The 23080-nt window shown below is 39.4% G+C and overlaps 1 protein-coding gene across 1 annotated transcript in view; it reads right to left on the minus strand.

Moving 5' to 3' along the window:
- The window catches only part of KCNQ5 (potassium voltage-gated channel subfamily Q member 5), a 516838-nt gene that overhangs the window by 144239 nt on the left and 349519 nt on the right, over window positions 1-23080 (minus strand). The window lies entirely within an intron of this gene.

Here is a 23080-nt window from a genome sequence, read left to right on the forward strand (position 1 = left end):
GGCTCCAGGCTCTAAGCTGTCAGCACAGAGCCCGACTGGGAGCTCGAACCCACAAACTGTGAGCTAATGACCTGAGCTGAAGCTGTACGCTCAACTGGCTCACCCAGGTGCCCCTTCCCTTTCTTGTTTTTATTTATTTATTTATTTTTTTTAAATTTTTTTTTCAACGTTTTTTATTTATTTTTGGGACAGAGAGAGACAGAGCATGAACGGGGGAGGGGCAGAGAGAGAGGGAGACACAGAATCGGAAACAGGCTCCAGGCTCTGAGCCATCAGCCCAGAGCCTGACGCGGGGCTCGAACTCACGGACCGCGAGATCGTGACCTGGCTGAAGTCGGACGCTTAACCGACTGCGCCACCCAGGCGCCCCAGCCCTTTCTTGTTTTTAAACAAGGGCTGACTTAGCATTTATCATGCAGGACAATGTTTACTAATTGATTTTTATTATAATTAATTAATTATAAAAGTGATAAGTAGTCTTTATTAAAACATTCAAACATCACAGACATATAGAGCATACAGAGTAAAGGTCCTAATCTCCCACCCCATGTCCCAAGATAAAAACTGTTACTAAATTTAGAAAAATGGCATTTTTGTTGTTTCAGGCAAATGTCTCTGTTTAGTTAGTGCATGTGATAATATGTTGCACTTTTGCAAAGCTTAGTAGAGATATATCATTCTATCCTTCTGTTATTTTGCACTAAGTGACCCACTAATATTTCTCATGATGAAGAATAAATCTCCAATATCATCACTGCTTACAGTGACTCAAAACTACTTACAGAATAAATCTCCAAAGATGATTTTATGCACAGATAACCAAAACTATGGTTAACATACACTCATTAATGATATGAGGGTTTCATTTTATTTTGGTTTTGCGTATATATCTAGGTAGTTGAATCTATTCCTTCACTAAGATGGACAAAGTGCCAGATCACCTATATTTAATCCAGCACATCTTTCCACATAAAGAAAACATGCTGAGAGGCCTAAGATGCCCATGAAGTCCAATCTAGTTTTCATGGCAGGTCAGCTTTTTTTAAATCCCTGCCTCTAGCTCCTACTTGTGCCAAGAAGTCCAGCATGCCACTGGGGAGAGGTCATATAATAAGGGATACCCAAGAGAGTCCTGAATGTAGCTTGAGCAACTAGGCACATCATGCAATGAATTTTTTCTTAAAAAATTTTTTTATTGTTTATTTATTTTTGAGAGAGAGGCCATGAACAGGGGAGGGAAAGACAGAGAGGGAGACACAGAATCTGAAGCAGGCTCCAGGCTCTGAGCTGCCAGCACAGAGCCTGATGTAGGGCTTGAACTCATGAACCGTGAGATCATGACCTGAGCCAAAGTCAGACGCTTAACCTACTGAGCCACTCAGGCACCCCATGAATTTTCTTTTTCATAGCAACAGACGAAACCAATAGATGTGTGGCCATTGTTCTAAAGTAAGGTAGGCCATCACTGTACCATTTCTATGTTGCACTGAGGCAGGATAAATTATATCTACAAGTTCTTAACTCATGGCCCCTTGTTCAGGAATATTGCTTGCTGCCTTTTTTTTTTTTTTTTTTTTTTTTTTTAAGAGGTTAGGGGAAAAATCCTTCATTTCCAAATAAGCAAGAGGAAGTTGTAATTGGACTTTACCATAGGGTCACAATTTCTGCCTTGGGGTAAGTAACACTAGGGTCAGAATTCTCCTCTCCTTACTAGGCAATTACTTAGTGTTCTCTATAGGGGATAAAATTTCTAATCCTTGAGTAAGCAGCAGTGGGAGAGGAGAGCTCAGCGGATGACTATGGGGCATTTCTTTCAGGTCCAGAGCTACAGGCTGTGGGAAATGTTCTTTCCCAAGGACCTGGGGCTTATGTAATAGGGAACAAAAGCATGAAAACCACTTTGACCAAATTCCGTCTATTGGTTCCTGAAATATACACTTTACTGCAATTATAAGGAACAAAATGCTATTGAGTCAGAGAAGGGAGGGCATCCCAAATCTGACAGGTGGGGAATAGATCTGTCAACATGCTGTGTACTGGTATTCATCTTGCACAAGTGAAACTCTGTACCCTTTGACCAACATCTCCCCTTTCCCCCTACCTCTTCAGTCCTCGGTAATCACTATTCCACTCTCTGCTTGTATGAGTCTGACATTTTTAGATTCAACATATAAGTGAGATGATACAGTATTAGTCTCTCACTGCCCCTCCCCCATTCAAGCTCTGCCTCTCTGTCTCTCTGTCTCTGCATCTCTCTCAAAAATAAATAAACATTGGGGTGCTTGGGTGGCTCAGTCGGTTAAGCGTCTGACTTCGGCTCAGGTCATGATCTCGCGGTCCGTGAGTTTGAGCCCCGCGTCGGGCTCTGTGCTGACAGCTCAGAGCCTGGAGCCTGCTTCCGATTCTGTGTCTCCCTTTCTCTCTGCCCTTCCCCACTCACACCCTCTCTCTCTGAAAAATAAACATTAAAAAAATTAAAAAAAAAATCATTGCACAGACCTATGTCAAGAAGCTGCTTATGTTTTCTTCTAGCAGTTTTATAGTTTCAGGCCTTACATTTAAGTATTTCATTCATTTTGAGTTGATTTTTGTATATAGAGTGAGAAAAGGATCCAATTTCATTCTTCTGCATGTGGATATACAGTTTTCCCATTCATGGTAAAAACTCTTAGCAAGTTAGGAATAGAGGTTTACTATATTATTTGATAAGTAGCATCTACATAAACCAAGTAGCATCTACAAAAACCTATAGCTAATGTCATACTAATGGTGGAAGACTGAATCCTTCACCCTAAAATCAAGAAACAAGGCAAGATATTAGTTTCATCACTTTTATTCAACATAGTTGAGAAATACAGTCACTGCAGTAAGGTAAGTTAAAGAAATAAAAGGCATACACTGGAAAGGTAGATATAAAGCTGTCTCTATTTGCCGATGACATGATTGTTTTCAGGGAAAATTGCAAGGAATCTTCAAAAATAATGCTTAGAACTAGTGAGTCCTGTAAGGTTTCAAGACTTAAGATCAACATACAAAATGTAATCACATTTCTGTACACTAATGATGAGGAGATAGAAACCAAAATTAAAAGCACAATATTATTTATAAACCACTCCAAAGAAAATAAAATGTTTAGCTATGCACTTAATAAAAGGAGGATATGCATGCTAAAAATTGTAAAATTTTGATAAGAGAAATCAGAATTCTAAGACCTAAATAAATGGAAATACCACGTTCATGAATTGGAAGATTCAACATAATAAAGATGCTAACTTTTCATAAGTTGATCTATAGGTTAATGTAATTTATATCAAAATATCAGGAAGTGTTTTTTGTAGACACAAGCTTATTCTAAAATTTATATGGAAAGTCACAAAATCCTGAAAAGGGAGAATAATGTTGGAGAATAAAGAGTTACTTTATCTAACATTAAAGCCTACTATATAGTTTCAGTAATCAAGAGTATGTGGTATTGGTGGAGGATAAGACACACAGAGAAAAATGGAACAGAATAGAGAACTTAGAAATATACCCTGACAAATATGGGTTTGGATAGAGGTACAAAAATATAGATTAAAAATGTTTATTTATTTTGAGTGTGTGTGTGTGTGAGAGAGAGGGCGGGGAGGGACAGAGAGAGGGGGAGAGACAGAATCCCAAGCAGGCTCCATACTGTCAGTGCAGAGCAAGATGCTGGGCCCAAACCCACCAATCTTGAGATCATGACCTGAGTCAAAACCAAGAGTTGGATGCTTAACTGACTCACATCTTATAAAAAAGTCAATTCAAAATAGGTCATAGGCTTAAAAGTTAAAGCTATAAAATTTTTAGTAAAAAACATAGGAAAAAATTTTTAGAATTTGTGTTAAGCAAATATTTGACACCAAAAACATAAGAAATAAAAGGAAAAATTGATAAACTGGACTTCATCAAAAGAGGATGAAAAGACAAACTTCAGACTGGGAGAAAATATTTACAAACCACATATCTGATAAAGTTCTGGTATCTAGGATATATAAAAACTCTCATAACTTAACAGTAAAAAACCCAAACAAGTCAATTAGAAAATGGGTGAAAGACATGAATAGACATTTCACTGAAAAGGATATAGAGATGGCAAATAAGCATGCAAAAAGATATTCAACATCATTAGCTATATGACAAATGCAAATTAAAACCACATGAGGTAACATCACACACCTAGCAGAATGGCAAAAATAAAATAAATTTTGTCCACACAAAATGCTGGGGAGAATTCAGAGAAACTGTATCACTCATGCACTGATGGTGACCATGTAAAATGGTACAGCCCTTTCAGAAAACAAGTTGATCATTTCTTATAAAAATAAACATGTAGTTCCTCAAAGGCTCAGCAATTGACTCGTGGGCATTCATGCCAGAGAAATTAAAATTTTTTTTTATACAAAAAACTGTACATGAATGTTCACAGTGGATTTATTCATAATGACCAAAACCTGAAAACAGTCCAGATGTCCTCACCACGTGAATGGTTAAACAGGCTGATACATCCACACCATGGACTCTACTCCACAATAAAGATAAATGAACTACTGATATACACAACAATTTGGATGAATCTCTAGGGAATTGTGCTGAGTGAAAAAAGGGCAATCCCAAAAGGTTACATACCATGTTATTCCATTTATATAATATTTTTGAAATGAAAACATTTTAGAAATGCAGAGCAGATTAGTGGTTTTGAGAAGCCAGGGATGGGGGTAGAGGTATGCGAGTGGGAAGGAGATGGGACTATAGGTATTAAAGGGCAACCTGACAGATCCTTGTGGTGATGGAGCTGTTTGATGTCTTGACATGACCCTCCAAGTATGATAAAATTGTATAGAACTGAACACCCATATACAAATACATACATACCCACATACAAATACCTTAAGCGCAATGTGGGAAATGTGGGATATGTGGGGAAATGTGAATAAGATCTGTGGACTGTATCAGTATTATTAGCCTGGTTGTGATATTATAGCTTTCCAAAATTGTATCATTTGGGGAAACTGGTGAAGTGTATGTAGGATATAGCTGTATTATTTCTTACAGCTGAATGCGAATCAACAATTGTTAAAAAAAAAAAACTTCAATGAAAAAGAGAAAGCCATCCCCCACCATCTAAAGGAAATGTGTTCCTCTTCAGACTGGGATACTAGATCTGTTCTCACCGTGTTTTGAGTTAATGATGCTCTCTAAATGATCCTTTGGATGGAGTCTTCTTATTTTATTTTCAAATGACATAAAAATACAAACATTTGCTATGCTCAGTTGAAATGATTTAAATTAGGGGTGGTTCTTCTAATAGTTTTTTGGACTAGCCATGTGACAGGTTCTGGTGCCTTTGTTGCCATACCTCAGGATAAATCAGTCCATTTTCTCTTGCTTGTTTTTAATTGAAATAAAATATCCACTATTTATTCAAATGGTTGCTAAAGAGATTAGTGAATCATTATTGGAGTACTTGACCTCCTTGGAGGAAAGCTATAATGTAAAGTTGGTGTTATTAACAATGGTTCTATCCTTTATTGAAGCTTCTAAAAGCTTGGCTTTGACAGTTCTCTATAGAACAAAAGGCAATGTTTATTATTTTTATCACCTGTCTTGAAGAAGTTATAGTGTTTCCTCATTTCTACTCACAGAATTTTGATAAAACACAGAATACCTTTCCTATTCTTATAGACTAAAAACAATGTATATAGAAATTAAGAAACCTAATGGGCAGTGTAGAGCTAGTCCTAGGTTCTATCTAGAATATTTATTGAGAATACTAACTTAGTACTAACTTTCCATTCTAGATATTAAGGAAGAATCTTTATATCTCACACCAGAAAACTGTGATGCTATTTCATTAATATAGATGACTTTGTTGTGTAATTCAAGATTTAAATTCTGTTCTTGCAGCTACTTTATTTTTGAGTTACTCAAAGTGGTTTTAGGTACAGATTGATGTTTTTGTACAAATTCACAATGCCTAACAGCTCATGTTGTAATTGTTTTCTCATTAATTAACAGCACTGTTCATTAAAACACAGTGACCTTTGTCTAATCTACAAGCTGTCTAATGTGACCATTAGTTTTTTCTGGTTTTATGCCATCAAATGGCATTTTTGTGAAGATGAAATGCCAACATTATAAACCCCATGACATTTCCACCAGTCCTTGAAGAGCTGTGGCTAATTAGACATACAAAATTGGAACTACTGCCTTTATTCAGAATATCAACATAATCAATTTCTAGCTATTTTGGCTCGTGTGTGTGTGTGTGTGTGTGTGTTGTGTGTGTATTTAAAGTAACACAGGGCTAGCAGGCCAGCATGCCTCCTCACATAATCCCTGGAGGGAAAGGATCTGTGACGTCAACTGAGTCATAAATTTCAAAGAAAGGCATCAGTCAGAAGGGTTGCACTTATAATTCTTTGTAATTTGGAAAATTCTACTAGTATAACACATATCAAGGAAGTGAAAGTAAGATCTAGAGATCACTCTACATTTAAATCAGAATGTGGAAATAAATACACAAAAGCAAGTCATTTTTTGGATTTTCGTCTCTTCCTAGAACAGAAAAAGACCCTAAACACAAGCTTACTAACCATCACCGAGAGGCCATTACATGCATCCATTGTCACTCTAGCTTCCTTTCACATTTCTCCTTATTTTGGGGGATGGTACATTAACTATTAGTGTATTGGAAGAGAATTTGAGAGAATGAATGTTTCTACCAACGGGGCTGATTTGACCTGGAGTTGAAGACGAGTCAATACCTTCAGGATTATGCTTGCATCCAGGGAGGGGAGTGGTGAGAATATGACGGAACTTTACTAAGTTGCTTAGGGGACACTGAGTGGGGGTGTGCAGAGAAAGGGGACATGGCACTAGCAGTAGGGGAGGAAGGGGGAGACCATAACAAAATGTAAAGGGGCACTGATGCTGCCTGCCTTCAGAAACAGCGATTGAGATGGTTTTGAAAGTCACTGATAGACAAATCCATTTCAGGAGCACCAGGAAAATCCAGTGCCTCCTAAGGTCTTCCTTTTTGGGTTGGTTGGTTCCTGAAAGTTGTCTAGAAATACTTTATCCTGGGGCGCCTGGGTGGCGCAGTCGGTTAAGCGTCCAACTTCAGCCAGGTCACGATCTCGCGGTCCGTGAGTTCGAGCCCCGCATCAGGCTCTGGGCTGATGGCTCAGAGCCTGGAGCCTGTTTCCGATTCTGTGTCTCCCTCTCTCTGTGCCCCTACCCCGTTCATGCTCTGTCTCTCTCTATCCCAAAAATAAATAAAAAACGTGGAAAAAAAAATTAAAAAAAAAAGAAATACTTTATCCTTTCAAGATTTTCATACCTATTAAAATGCAAATATCCCTCTGAAAAGTAATTCATCAATCATATTTAGATGCAACATTCATTTATCCCAGAGGATTTTCAGTTGGGGCATAGGGAAGGGGTAGTTTGAAAATGTCTCATCCCAAATGACTTATTTACACGTTACTACCAAAGGACCAGGAGCAGGTTTTTATCAGGTGTTGGGGTCACAGGTTGAGAGCATATGGGCGAGGGGTAGGAGGCAGTGCCTCCTTTGTGGTGGGGAGAAGATCAGAGGAACAGAGGACAAGAGTGAGGAACAGAGGACATTCCTTATTCCCCCTCACCGCCCCCCCACCACCCCAGTTCAGCCTAGCAATGGTCCTATGCACCTTAGTTGCTAGATGAGATGCCATGATGATATCTGCTCTCTTGTAGTGACTTTAGACACTTAGGGATAGGTTGGTTGCTGTCAAGTGTTGTAATGTCTGCCTGGTATGAAGGAGTCATCCAAGTGACCCCTCTGTGTTCCTGTTTTGTGCTCTTAAAGTCACATCTACATCAGGGGAAAGGGTGGCTTACGCATTCTACTCCACCTGCCACATCGTGGGTTGGAGAATTCTGTCCTTGGTACAGAGCCACAGTGGTGCTCTCTGCTGAGGTGCCCAAGTTGGTGGTAGGGCTTTCTGCGCATTCTCTCCTTCCCCCCCTTTGGGAAAAGAAAGCAGTCTCACTGAGTACTTTTTTGGTTCCCCATCCCAAACCAAATTAAACCTTAATGGATTGGAGATTTATATATGGGCGTGTCTACATGCAGCCACATGTGTATGTAGCAGGGATTCATGAACTGAAAGCTAGAAAAACTGAAAACAGTTTGCTGTACCTTGAACTAAACCCAGGTATTCATTCTGCTATGGTTTTGCCAAAAAAAAAAAAAAAAATCACAAATGAACCTGTTAAAGTTGGAATTGAAGCTAAAAGCTCTGAATCAGATCAAAATGGGAACACCAAGAAAGTCTCCAAAATGAATGAAATCAAACAAAGTTTTCATTTGATTTGAATTGCTAATTTGTCAATTTCTCATTATCTTATAGGCTTTTCTTTCTCTTGGGAACTGTTATGAGCTTGCCCCAAACAATATAAGTAACAACTTAAAATTAACATTGCTACTAGAAATAAAATTAGCCTATTCTATTGGTTTTATAATATGAAAATATGTAAAGGCAATGGGTTTTTCTTACTTATAAAAATTTAAAATACTTATAAAATTTTAAATAAAATTCCTTAAAATAACAAGTAATATATTTCAATAAAAAGACATTCCTGTACTTATGAAATTGGTACATGTCAGCCAAGTTGATTATAAAGCAAATCTTATTGTTTCCTGTTGGTGAAATTTCTCTTGAAGGTTGTGGTGAACACCTGCGACAAGACAAGAGTTAGGATAGTTGCAGTGGAGTGAATGTTCCCTCCAAAATTCAGACGTTGAAGCCTCTGCTCCCCCAGTGTGATTGTATTTGGAAGTGGGCCTTTGGAGGTAATTTGGTTTAGAGTCAGTCATGAAGGTGGGGCTCCATGATGGGATTAGTGTCCGTAAAAGGAAGAGAGACAGAGCTGCTTACAGGTTCTCCCACTTTTCCTGCCCCCACCACATGGGGACACAGTGAGAAGGCAATTGTCTGCAAGTCAGGAAGAGGGCCCTCATTGGGGAATAAAATCAGTCATCACCTTGATCTTGGACTTCTACCTTCTAGAACTGTGACATATAAACATTTGTTGCTTAAGCCACCCAGTCTACATATTTTGTTACAACAGCCCAAGCGGACTAAGACAAATGGATTTTGTGCTACCAAGAGGCTGAGAGTCAGGTCAGGACTGAGCATATTCTTAGGAAACTTTTAGAACTTTTTACTTTTGTTGGGAGTATGTCTCAGCCCTTATAGCTACCCTTGCTTGGACCAAAGAAATTACTCTGATAATGAGAGGTCCCATGATTTTTAGAAAATTGGCCCCTTCCCTCTTCTTTCAGGGTGTTTGCATAGTTTAGTATAACTAACTCTTCTGCAACATTTATTTCATTCATAGGTGTTCTGCTTTTCATGAATTCCTTTTACAAATGTATACTGAATACCATAACCATGCAGTAGAGAGATGGGCAATGTTGCTATCACCCTTGGGTTTATAATCTATTTGGGACTATAAGATATGCATAGTAGAACACTCATAAAATTATGTGCAGTAAGTGCTATCTGAGTGGTGGTCTTTTGTTTCTGGAGAAACTCCTCACTCATTGTAGCAAATCCTCTACCCAGGCAGGCCCTCACAACAAACAAACTTCAAATGTTTGCTGAAGTTTCCTTCAGTTCAAAACTTCAGGTTCAGCAAAAACTAATTAGCATCCAGCTTTATCAATCCATTAAGATCAAAATTCTGAAAAAAGGCCGGTTAGAAGTAGAAAAATTAGGATGAGTTAATTGGCCTATGATTTTGGTCTAACCTGCCTATTCAGCACTATTACACTAATTGCAATTGGAGAGTGAATGGGTTCTCACCACAAGAAGTCTCGGTGTCAGTGTGTGCTTATTTTGATTAATCGAAGGTACAGAATAGTAACAGTAATTACCTAATTTCACTCTTATGATTTATAGCACTGAACAATTTTGTTTTCACTTGGGGTCACCTGATGATATCTCTTTTCTTTTTACTATCTTACTACTAGAATGATAAGATTTTTCGCCTTTGGTTAAGAAAGTTTAAGAAAATGTTTTTCCACATTTTATTTATTTTCGAGAGAGAGAGAAAGGACAACGACTTCAAGTAAGCGGTTTGTACTCAAACTTTCTCAAACTCCTTCTGACAGTTTTTGAAACCAACTCTAACTACCCTGTGCCCGGTAAATTGACCACACTAATCTCTGGTCAATACAGATAGTAAATACTCTTAAGACAGACTGGGAAAAGAAAAGAAAGCAAGGGGCAGTTTGTTCCTTTTATCTGAGTATAGTTTGGGTGGAATCCCCAAATGTTTTAATGTTTGGAGGAAATGGAACTTCAGGCAAGAGCCAAAGTGGCTCTCCTGAAGCAGCCAGTGTTTTATTAACTCGGTAATGAGGAAGGCAGATGCTGTGTTGATGGGGGGATGGAACTCTGAGAACCTCAACTGTTGAGATGTCCAATGGGGAAAACACTGCCTGTTGGTAAACCATGAAAACAGTGGGCATAATATGGAAGAAATAGAAACCTTTGGGACCATGGCTTTCTGAGGAGAAAAGGCTATGGGGCAGGGTGGTGATGGAGTCCAGCATAAATCAGTTACTTTCTTGTTTTCTTTCCATGTCCATAAGCTATAGACTGCAATGCAGACCTCCATATGCTACTGGGAGAAATCCCCATGCTTTCTTGGGTCATCTAACCCACCTTTCTTCTAGGCCTCCTGATAGAACAGGAGCTATTTTGATTTAAAACAGTCTTGGTTTCCTCCTCTCTTGCCCATAATAATTGTTTTCTCTTATAAGCATCAAAATGCATTTTCTTACCTAACGTTGTATATGCCCCCCACCCCATTACCATAGTATGTCTTATTGGTGTTAGTATACTGTATGGTAACAAGAACAGTATCCTTCGGTGAGCATGGAGAGGTAGAAAAACACATACCTAACTCTGTACATATTGCACATGTGCTGGCACACACACCTGTATGTGCACTTGCGCAAAAGCTTTCAGAGCTGATATTGGGATGCAGTCAACCAGGGTCATGTTCAAGAAAAGGAGAGACAGAAATCTAAGAATGAAAATCTACGAGAGACCCTAGTAACAAAACATACCACACAAATAGAAAATGCATATCTGTTCTCAGGGCAATCTTTCATAAATATAAAATGTTAACTATCCCCAAAGTATGTGAGTCAGTGGCACTGTCACAATGTTCCATTAATAACACGTTCTAAATTGGAGAAAAATTTAAAGTTTTCTGACCTTTTGAACATTAATGTCATAAAGACAAATAAAATATATGCAAGATCACTTATTTTCATAGTTTCAATTTTATTAGCCATGTGAATCTTCATGTGAATCATCTTTTATGAAATCTGTCATGATCCTGGGATATTTATTTATGTGTCTAATTGTTTCTAGTGATCCATCAAGATCATTCAAGACTAGTCATGCTATAAATCAAGTGTACTCTTAAATTGGGTAAGATGGAGGGCCTATTCACTGATAAACTTGAACAAATTTAATGAGTTCCTCTGCCTATTGTTCATTTGCACCATTAAACAATAGATTAAGAATGAATATGTCTTTGGGGCGCCTGGGTGGCTCAGTTGGTTAAGTGTCTGACTCTTGATTTTGGCTCACCTCATGATCTCATGGTTCCTGAGTCTGAGCCCTAGGTTGGGTTCTGCGCTGACAGCACAGGAGCCTACTTGGGATTCTCTCTCTCCCTTTCTCTCTGCCCCTCCCCTGCTCTCTCTCTCAAAATAAATAAACTTAAAAAAAAAAAAGAATGATTATGTCTTCTATACCTACTAGCTTAAGAAAAAATTGAGATGAGGATAAAATGAGAAAGATATTTGGGAAATTTCCAAGTGTTTTAGAATACCAGCTTTTATGATCCCTAAGCATAAGACAGCAGATGGCACGTATTTATCAATTTGATTTACTAGTAAGTTATCCTGGCAGCAGAATCCAAGGAATATTGGGGCTATCCCTTGTTTTTAATCATAACCTATTTCTGTGTTGTGTTATTCACCAAGCCATGTTCTGATTCTAATTTGTTTTTCTGAAGTTTCTCTGCTGAAGAGAAAAATGACTTCACTTGCTACATCTAGCCTTTATCTCAGACAGAGATAGCTCCGATTGTACATTAGCCAATACTCTTATTTGCCCATAATAGTATGTGGAATGCTATTTCTGCCAAACGTCTCTCCTCACATCATTGACGTATCTTAATTAATACATTACCGACTTCTTGTCATCCGTTATGCACACCTGCCAAACAACTTCTGATTGGAGATGGCCTTCTTCTGCAGGATGGATTGCCATCACTTGGACTGATTTGGAAAATTACTTAGTGTAGGAGGGAACTGATCTGTCACAGTAATTTGAAACCCTGCTCTGCTCTCCTGCTCTTTTATTTGGTTGAAGACTTATTCCTACCTGGCAACACGACACTTGATTTGGAGACCACAGTAGTAGTATAATGATATATGAGAGGACTGATTCACAATTTTAACTAAGAAAGCATCCCGTACACAGTTCGTGAAGAAAGTTGTGGAAATACAGACCCATACGTTGACTTTATGGGACACTAACAAAAAGTGGGCCCTGAGCAAAAATAACCATCTATTCAGAAGTAAGGCAATGCCCCAGAAAAGAATGCACTGGAGAAAGTACACTCCTTACCATTTCTGAAGCAGCATGGAATGCCTGAATAGATGTAAAGTGATATAGCAGTGTCAAGTTGACCTTTTGTAGAATCTAGACAAAAGAAGTCCTGGAGCAAGGTGTGCTGAAAGTAAATTTGCTCAGAGTGAGGGGGGTGGGGAGGTGATGGGCTGAAGGGAAAAGGAACATCTACCAACAGAGGTGGATTCTCCTGTTGAAGCAAAAGGGCCCTGGGAAATTTTCTCCACTGAAAGGGAAACCGACTCTCTCTTCTTTCTCGTCTGTGTTCCACTTTATCATCCTCATTTGCCTTCCAGGCTAGTCCATGAAGTCTCCAGTGAAGAAATGCTGTCAGGCCCACTGCAAGATAGTCTGATTAGGCAGCTGTGTGTATCACAGCCTCTAGTTATGGTCAAAGCCCCAACAGTCTCTCACCAGGTGTGGTTGTAGGGGAGACTTCCTTGCTGTTGCCCTACCTCACAGCCCCATATCTTGACAGGCAGGGAATAGAATTGTACTAGAGCAAGGATTTCACCACCCTCTCGGCCAATTAAGAGTATCTAAAAGTTACTGAAGGTAGTTTTCAAAGACTAGCTTTATATATCTAAAATGAGTTATCTTATCAGAGAGTAGAAATTGTTTATACTTATGAAAAGTTCCCATTTTTACAACTTCTTCCATTATTTTACTCTGCATGTTTACATAGTAAATGCAGGCTCAGTGGAATCTTTTCTTTTTAAAGAACACAAATACAATTCATTACTTCCATTCAGCCTTCTCTAATTCAGAATTTGTGATAATTCCACTAGAGTCTGGGTAACACTTATTTTTGTGCCATTTATTCAAAGAGGATTTTCTAGGCAAATTAAGAACAGAAATGAGAGGACAAGGGGGAAGGTTTAACATATTTAAGAGGAAACAGTTTTCAAGATCCTTAATAGTACTTATTTGCATTTAAACAATTAATGGAATAATTACAACCAAGCCATCTCATTAATTAAAGAAAACCCAGCAGGATCTTTATTTGGCAACAGTTAGCAGAGATTCCCTAAGTATCAACTCAATGGGAAATTGGTAAGAAATATGCCTTCTCCCAAATTCTAATTACCCCCTTTCAATCATCTTAAATGTTTCCCAAACACTGAGGTGAACATTCCAATAAGCTATAGCTAGCTTCATAAATTAGTATACAGATATGCATCAGTCTGTGCTATAGGTATCTCCAGGATCCTGTGATCACTGAAAGCAGCCCCCAACCTAGTAGAAGCATGACAAGTGGAGCAGGAGGAAGGGTCTGTAGCTGATCCAAAGGGCTTGTGTTCTGTTCTGGTCCTTTTTGTATCTCTCTTGTGACCTGACCCGGTAGATAGGCCTACTTGCCTCTCCCTCCCAGGTACAAGCCCCTAGAGACCTTATAAACTACAAGTTTCCCTTCCAAGGAAACAGAAAGCCAGCACAAAGACTTGATTAGGTCATTTTCAAACACTGGGGTCATTAATTTGGTCCTAGTAGGGCACTTAGGACAAAGTGCAGAAAATGGAGATTCCACCATGTTTCATTAATTCACTTAGCAGAGAGCAGGGGTTCAGAGCACAGAAGGGCTCTGCCACTTACTAGCTGTGTGACTTTGGGCAATTTATCTTAACCACACTGTGCCTCAGTTTTCTTTTCTATAAAATGGGGATATAAATTCCTTCTTTAAGGGTTGTTACCAGGGTTGAAATGACCTAATATTGTACAGTGCTTACAACTGTGCCTGACAAGTAGAAATCACTTTATAAGTGCTAAATAAAATGAATTCATTATCTAATATTCAATAAGTGGTTACTACATGACAGGTCCATTTCTAGATGCTGAAGATACAGAAGTGAACAGAGTCAAAACCTCCTGTGTTCTTGGTGCTTCTAGTGAGGGAGGCAGATAATAACATAATAAATAAGCACATGTTACAGACATCAGAAGATAAGTGCCACTGAGAGTGATAAAGGAGGGGAAATGTGCTGAGGAGGGCTGGTGGATGTCCAGCCTTAAACAGGAGAGTCAGGGTAGGCCTTTCTGAGCAGACTAGAGGTTGTAGTTACAAGCCTGATGCAAATGCCCTGAAGTGTGGATGAGGAACAAGGAGACAGGGGGCTGAAGTAGATTGAGTAAGGGGAGAAGAGTGGGAGGTGAGGACAGATGGGAATGGACAGCCAGACAGTCTTTAAGGGTCATTGTAAGTGGGTCTTTTAGGTCACTGTAAGAACTTTGGCTTGCTTTTTTTTTTTCTTCTTTGATGTTTATTTATTTTGAGAGAGAGATATAGTGAGCAGGGCAGGGGCAGAGAGAGACGGAGACAGAGAATCCCAAGCAGGCTTCATGCTTAGAGAGGAGCCCGATTCAGGGCTCAAACTCACGTAATGTGAGATAGTGACCTGAGCCAAAGTTGGATGCTCAACTGACTGAGCCACCCAGGTGCCCCAGAACCTTGGCTTTTACTCTGAGAGAAATGGAATGTGTTCTCCAGGACAAAGGCCTTAGGAAGAACCAGCCTGCTTTCTGTCTCCTCACCCACCATAGCTGCTCTGTTCATTCTCCAGGTTTTGGTAAAGATGGAAGATCTCTCTGAGAGGAACTGGGCACCCACCAACAATGGAAGAAGCAGGGTGTGGAAACTCAGACAGGACCCATATGTCTGTCTATTCTAGGCAAGAGGATAGAAATGAGGCTCTACTCTGAGAATAGGCTTTCCCTGATATGTGCTAAAGTAGAAGCTTGAAGCTGTAAATATATCATATGTTCATTAGACGATTTCCATAATTATCAGAACCTTCAAGTAGACACTATTCTGCTCACTGCCAAGTGCCAACCCACAGGTCTTCATTCCTAGCCTGCAGTGTGGCCCTGAACTGACAAGCTTCCAAGAGCTTCCACTCTGAGGAGATGAGAAACAATGTTAGATCTGATATGATTGATCAGCAGTAAAGGAAAGAAGAGAAACAGATACAGAATAAAATTATTTTTTATTTAATTTTTATGTGCTTTCCAAACAAGATAAATTTAAATGGAAATTCAGAACACGTGAGATGTTTTTATTTGTAAGTTTGTAGGATATAAAACCCGACAATCCTTGCTTATCCTGTTCTGCTTAAATGCTTCTCTCTTTGGGAATCTAGAGCATCAATAATATTGCAACAGTTTTGGTAAAATTGCCACTTTTTTCCTCATTTGATAAATGTCTGGCTCAAATTCTCTGAGATAAGATGAAGATAGTGAGAATCAGATCACTCTTTACTTTTCTGACAGCTGAGCCGAAGCTGGGGAGAAGAGACTTCGAATTTCCCTTATTTTTTGACTTTAGGGCTCCATGTAAAAGAGTGACCATAAAGTGAAAATATTATTAAAGAAGCTATGGACAAAATAATAATCTTCCCCCATCTCTCAACCAAATCTTCTGTGTTCAAGATGTTAAGAAAAATATATGACTCATAATTGATACTATTACATAAATGTTGAAATCTTTGAGTGTTAAGGGGACTGTTTTTAAAAAATCTTTTTTTAATGTTTATTTATTTTTGAGAGAGAGAGACTGAGTGTGAGTGGGGGAGGGGCAGAGAGAGAGGGAGACACAGAATCTGAAGCAGGCTCCAGGCTTCAAGCTGTCAGCACAGAGCCCAGTGCAGGGCTCAAACCCACGAACCATGAGATCATGACCTGAGCCAAAGTTGGATGCCTAACTGACTGAGCCACCCAGGTGCCCCAATTCAGGGGACTGTTTTAAGCAGTGCTGAGCTGTGGGTGACTACTGGGCACGCAGAGTGCTCTTAGCATCTCAGCATCCTCAGGCTGGGCCATGATTCACAGAAGTTGAGTGTGGTTATTTGCTTTGGTGATTTTTTTGTTTGTTTATTGGAAAGAGAACCTACTTGAATAATGTTTTTGTTCATCTGAAATGTGAGCCTTATAAAAAGTGACTAGACCATGGTGGTTAGAAATTTCCATCTTATAATTAAAAACAAAAAGTTGTTGGCTGTCAACAGAAGCATAAAGATGAATTCTGGCTCTGGTGAGGGTCAGATTATGTTGAGGTTTTATTTCATCCCTCTATATTTCTGAATGTTACTGAGTCAAGAGAAAGAGTAATCCCTCATTTCAGATGAATTTTTCTTGGAGACTTTCCCAAACAATTAATTCCCCTTCTCTTTGGCTTTCCTGCTTTCATCTCCTAAAAATCTCAAACTTTGATTTTTTAAATCTCCAGCTATCATTTGATGACGCATCAAGGGAAGTATACATATGTAGGCAACCTAAAGCTTTTTTTTTTTTTAATTGTTTCCCTTTGCAATCATTCTGTCCTAATGGTGCAAATACTTGTGCCCGTGACTGAACTCTTCTACTAATAATTTGTTGCTCTGGTATTTGACCAGGATTATTTATGTCAGAGGCTTAAGTCTAAGGGCTGACTTTTTACAGTTCACAATAGCTTAGTGAGTGGTTCTCAAGAGGGCAGGACATTACCTATGAAGTGCTAGGAGGCAATTTTGATTCATCCAATGATTGTTGGAAAGGGAAATGATATCGGGTAAGATGCTAGATTCCTCCAAAGCACTGTTCCCACAAAACCTTGGACATTTATATAGAGGAAAGGAACTAAGCTTTCCAAGGTGCTTTGTTTCTGGGAGAACTCCAATCTTCTGTCATATGGGACAATGAACAGCATCAGGTGATTCCCCTAAAGCTTCAGGGCTTTTTAATCTTACATTTAGGTTTAAGAATGGTTCTTAGGGGCGCCTGGGTGGCTCAGTCGGTTAAGCAGCCGACTTCGGCTCAGGTCATGATCTCACACTCCGTGAGTTCGAGCCCCACGTCAGGCTCTGTGCTGACAGCTCAGAGCCTGGAGCCTGTTTCAGAATCTGTGTCTCCCTCTCTCTGACCCTCCCCCATTCATGCTCTGTCTCTGTCTCAAAAATAAACGTTAAAAAAAAAAAATGGTTCTTAGTAAGCCCTTTAAAGTTTTTTGTTTTTGTTTTTGTTTTTAACAAATTAATTAATTTCCCTTAGTCTTCAGTGCAATACTGATCCATACATCCTTTAAAAGAATAAGGCTCTATTCACAATTTTGCTTCCATCACTCAGGACCACTAGACTTTGGATGAAGATTGCTGTCTGCTAATACTCTAACTAGTTAAATGCTAGCATTGAAGATGATGCAGGTGGTAAGCCATGTCCTGGGAAGGCACCTAATAAAATGCCTCAAGTCTAAATTTAGACAGAAGGCGTGCTTGGCATTAAGATTTCTAGGGGACATGGCATAAAGAAGAGCAGTAATATTGGGTCTGATCTTAGAACGGTTTACTCATCATAATGGTGGCTACTGTTGTTTTCTTGTACAATTTTCTCACTCTCCACCTCTCAGGTTTCCTTCATTTACCTACATTTCCATGATCTCCAAATATAGACTGTCATATCTCCTGGACTATAGATAAATATTTTTAATGTATTTAAAAGTAGCCTTTCTTCTGAACCTGTCAAATGCTCTGTGTTCTCAGTCTTGCATAATGGCATCAGTATCTAACCACAGTCCAAAGTCAGAAAGTGCAGGCATCCTCACCTTCAATCTCTCACCTTAAACAACTACTCCTTGTTGGCTTGGCCTCAGAAATGTCCCCTGGGGTCACCCGGGTGGCTCAGTCTGTTAAGCGTCCGACTTTGGCTCAGGTCATGATCTCATGGTTCTTGAGTTTGAGCCCACTTTGGATCCACTGTCCCCCTCTCTCTCTGCCTCTTATCTGCTCATCTCTTTCTCTCTCAAAAATAAATAAACATTTTTAAAAAAGAAAAGTCACCTGAATTCAGCCTTTCCTTTCTATTCCTTCTGCTTCTGTTTTAGTCCGGATGTTCACCATATGACTCAGGGCAATGCAGCAACCTCCATTCTCTCCTGTCCTCCACTGCTCCTTCTCTTTTTCAGTTATCCTCCAAGGTGTAGTGAGAATTATCTTTCTCAAACCCAATTTGATCAAGTTGTGCTATTCATCAAAAGATTTTTCTTTTTTTTTATTCCCATCACTTACAGCATAAAATCCAAATGGCTTTAGAAAACTAGGCTCTTTTCAGTCTGGTTCCAACCTTCCTCTGAGCCTCTCTGTTAATCTACCTTAAATCTGTCCAGACTGCCCCAGACCTTTGTGATTCCAGACCCAGCTCAAATATCCCCACCTCTGGACACCTTCCCCAACTGGCAGTGGAGAATCATCTACTTTCTCTGCTGTAACTAATTGTTCTTCTTACACATTTCTTTCCTTTTTTTTTTTAACAATTTTTTAAAATTTAAGTTTATTTATTTATTTTGAGAGAGAGAGCACAAGCCAGGGAGGGGCAGAGAGAGAGAGGGAGAGAGAATCCCAAGCAGGCTCCATGCTGACAGTGAAGAGCACAACATGGGGCTCCATCTCACAAACCATGAGATCATGACCTGAGCCAAAATCAAGAGTTGGACGCTTAACTGACTGAGCCACCTGGGCTCCCCTTCTTACACATTTCTATTACTCCATCGTATTTATAGATCACCTACTCTCTAATTCCACTTACTTTTGGTTCTCTCATTCACTTTTGGTTCTTTCTTTCAAGGTAAGAAATTGGACCTTTTAATTCAAAAAATGGTTTGGAATTTCACTCTCTCTTAAAAACTCTAGACAGAATAATTTACATGAGGTTAGGGAAAAGGCTAGGGCATAAAGCCTAGAATATAATAGGCACTAAAGACATGCTTGTCTAATGCCTGGTTTAAAGCAAAATACGTGTCAAAAGTGAAATATGGGCAATGTTATTATGTGAGGTCTGAGGAGGGAGTGATAACTATGTCTCAGTTTGATTAGGCTCAGTTAATCTAAAATGCCATTATAGGAAGCTATTTGGAGACTTTAGTCCCTATTTCTTTTGCCTTCAGAGATCATTAGTGAATGACTTAGTCATTAGTAAATGACTTTTTAATTAAAATATGTTAGTGTTGAATAACTGACTAGGTCATTGCAATATCTCTCTTGTTGTGTGATCTTATTCATTAAAAAATTTTTTTTAATGTTTATTTATTTTTTGAGAGACAGAGACAGAAAATGAGTGGGGGAGGGGACAGAGAGAGAGGGAGACACAGAATCCGAAGCAGGCTCCAGGCTCTGAGCTGTCAGCACAGAGCCTGATGCAGGACTCAAATCCACAAACTGTGAGATCGTGACCTGAGCTGAAGTCAGATGCCTAACTGACTGAGCCACCCAGATGCCCTCGCCTCCCAATCTTATTCATTTTTAATGTTGGCTACAAAATCATTTTATACTATTATTCTTTAATGTCAATGATCAGCCTGCTTTGATATTAGGTAAGAGTACTTGCTTTAATAACATGAATACCTGATTATCCTAGATTCAAAAGGGTATTGAAACTCAGCAGAAAATAAGAATGAGTGAAAAAAGAAGAGGTGAAAGTTAGCAAATAATCTTTGTATTTTAGATTTTGAAAATTGTGTTCTACTACTTAATTATATTTGCCTTTATAGATCTTCCAAAGGAGTGAAAAATTGTTTTTTGGAATTGCATACTGCTAAAATTAAAAGATTAATTGAAACCAGAGTATTTTAATGTCTCCATGGAGGCACTGAACTTATATACTAATTATGAAAAAGCCTGGTATGAGTAGAGGAGAGTAAAATCTGGTTCTAGTCATTCATTTTGTACGTTAATAGTTTTATTTTGCACCTCTTTTCTTCCAGATATCAAGTACCTCTTCTGTCCCAGACACTGGGGAGAAAGTGATGAACAAAACAAGGGCCACTCTTAATGGAGCTTGTATTGTGTTGACAGAAATCAGTAATGAATAACAGTGACAAATAAGCAAGAAAATATCAAATAATGGTAGATGCTATAGAGACAACAAAACAGGGATACACATGGAGAATTACTACCAGTTTCTTTAGACTGGATGGCCAGGACATTTAGTTTTCACACATTTATTGAACATCTTCTATATGCTAGGCCCTGTCAGGCATACTAGGAAATACAAAGACTACTAACATATAGTCCCTATTCTAATGTAGTTTTCAGTCTTGCGGAAATGAAATACATCTTCGGAAATCAGTGATCATAGTGGAGGACAATGAACGCTGTTAAAGACCACCCACTGCTATAGACCATTCTCTCTGAGCTGTGCAGGACCCCAGAACACAGAGGAGAAAGAAACAACTCCTGGTGAGCTGGGGAAAACAGAGAGGTGGGGGGTGGGGGTGGGGGGTGGGGGGGAGAGAGAGAGAGAGAGAGGGAAAATCCCAAACAGGCTCCACGCTGTCAGCACAGAGTCCGACCCAGGGCTTGAACTCATGACCCATGAGATCATGACCTGAGCCAAAATCAAGAATTGGCCACTCAAGTCACCGAGCCACCCAGGTGCCCTGAAACCTATGGAACTTAAAAAAAGAAATCTAGTGAAAACAACAATCCTAATAAGACATTAGTGCATTTAAAAAGATTTATCAAATTCTAACAAGGAAATGCTGCAATAATTCCAGACTTCACCTACACCAATGTGAAGATAGCTTGATGGAAGGGGATGTCTGGAAGGGCACAGGTGGCTGGATCATGAGGACAAGGGCCCTATATCACATGTCATAGGTAGAGAGGAAGGCATAGGCTTTGCACAAAATGCAGTGATATTAAAGATGGATTATTTCCTTTCTAACCTTACATTTGTGTCTTTTGCATAAGATTAGGGAAAATTGACTTATAAGTGCTTCCAAGGCAGAGCAAGTGTCCAAAATTAGAAGGAGGATATGGGCACCATTGTGGTTTTTTTTTTTTTTTTAATTTTTTTATTCTCAAGTTAGTTAACACAGAGTAGTCTTGGCTTCAGGAGTAGAACCCAGTGATTCATCTCTTGCATATGACACCCAGTGCTCATCCTGAAGAGTGGATATGGGCAGTATTGTACTTTTTCAGCTTTGCTGCATTTAGCTAGGCTGGTATGCTTTACGCTCAGCTGCTGTTATTTGGGAAAAATCATCTTTAGCTTCCATGTTACGTTGACATCGTTACCCTATTTACAATTGCATATGAGGTGATTTGCATTATGGAAACAGAATAGACTGCATACGCATAATAGTCAAAATTCTCCACCTGACTTAACTAGAAAAATAATCTTAAAGAACCATCGCAGACAAGGATGGGGACTGTATGAGTATCTCAGTGTACAGCTGGTGTGTGATGTGTGCCAGGCTTCTGGCTCACAGCATACCTGGTAGGTGCTCAGTGAATATTTGATGAGTGAATAAATGAATGAATGAATCAGCAAGCAGCACAAGATAAAGCAAAGAAAAAAATATCCTTCTGTCTGTAGAGGTGACTCAAGGAAATGTATGTCCTCACAACCTCTGCCCTCAGACGTAGCTGGGTGCTTCTCATCTCTGACCCCCAGCTTAGACTCTCCAACTCTATGAACAGACAACCTCCCCAACCTGGTTATACAATCCACTTTGCATCAGTTGGCCCTTGCCTGGCTACTGTGATGCTGAACATGCAGTTTGTAGAGAACTGCATCAGAACAGAAAAGAACCAGAAGGAGACTGAGGAAGGAGCCTGCTGGAAAGAAGATGGGTCAGCCAAGTGGGACAGAAAACTGTCCAGATTTACACGGATGGTTCTCCAGTCATTATTAGCATGAAGTCAAAGAGTCAGGGAGGCTCACCACCTGTACACTTCTACATAACACCTCCAATTATATTGAGATTTCTCTTTATTTTTTTTTAATTTTTAAAAACATATTTATGTATTTATTCATTCATTCATTTATTTGAGAGAGAGAGCATGAGTAGGGGAGAGGGGCAGAGGGAGAGAGAGAAAGAGAATACCAAGCAGGTTCTATGCTGTCAGCACAGAGCCCGTCATGGGGCTTGATCCTACGACCTTGGAATCATGACCTGAACTGAAATCAAGAGTTGCATGTTTCACTGACTGAGCCACCCAAGCGCCCCTCTTTCTTTTAAGATTGCTTTTGACGTTGAGTCATCGTTGATTTCACCTGATTTAAAAAATAACGTTCATGGGGTGCCTGGGTAACTCAGTTGGTGAGCTACTGACTTTGGCTCAGGTCATGATCTCGCAGCTTGTGAGTTTGAGCCCCACGTTGGGCTCTGTGCTGACAGCTCAGAGCCCGGGGCCTGCTTCGGATTCTGTGTCTCCCTCTCTCTCTCTGCTCCTCCCCTACTTGTGCTCTGTCTTTCTGTCTCTCAAAAACACATAAATATTAAAAATTAAAAAAATATTAAAAAAAACGTTCAAGAGAGTGACTGGTGGGGAGGATGAGAGAGTGGGTCCTTTCTGGCACTTGCACTTCGGGGAGGGGGTGTTTCC

This window comes from Lynx rufus, unplaced genomic scaffold, assembly GCF_022079265.1.
Source record: "Lynx rufus isolate CCGP_SWC_20201006 ecotype Redwood Valley unplaced genomic scaffold, mLynRuf1.p SCAF_6, whole genome shotgun sequence".
Lineage (NCBI taxonomy): Eukaryota > Metazoa > Chordata > Mammalia > Carnivora > Felidae > Lynx > Lynx rufus.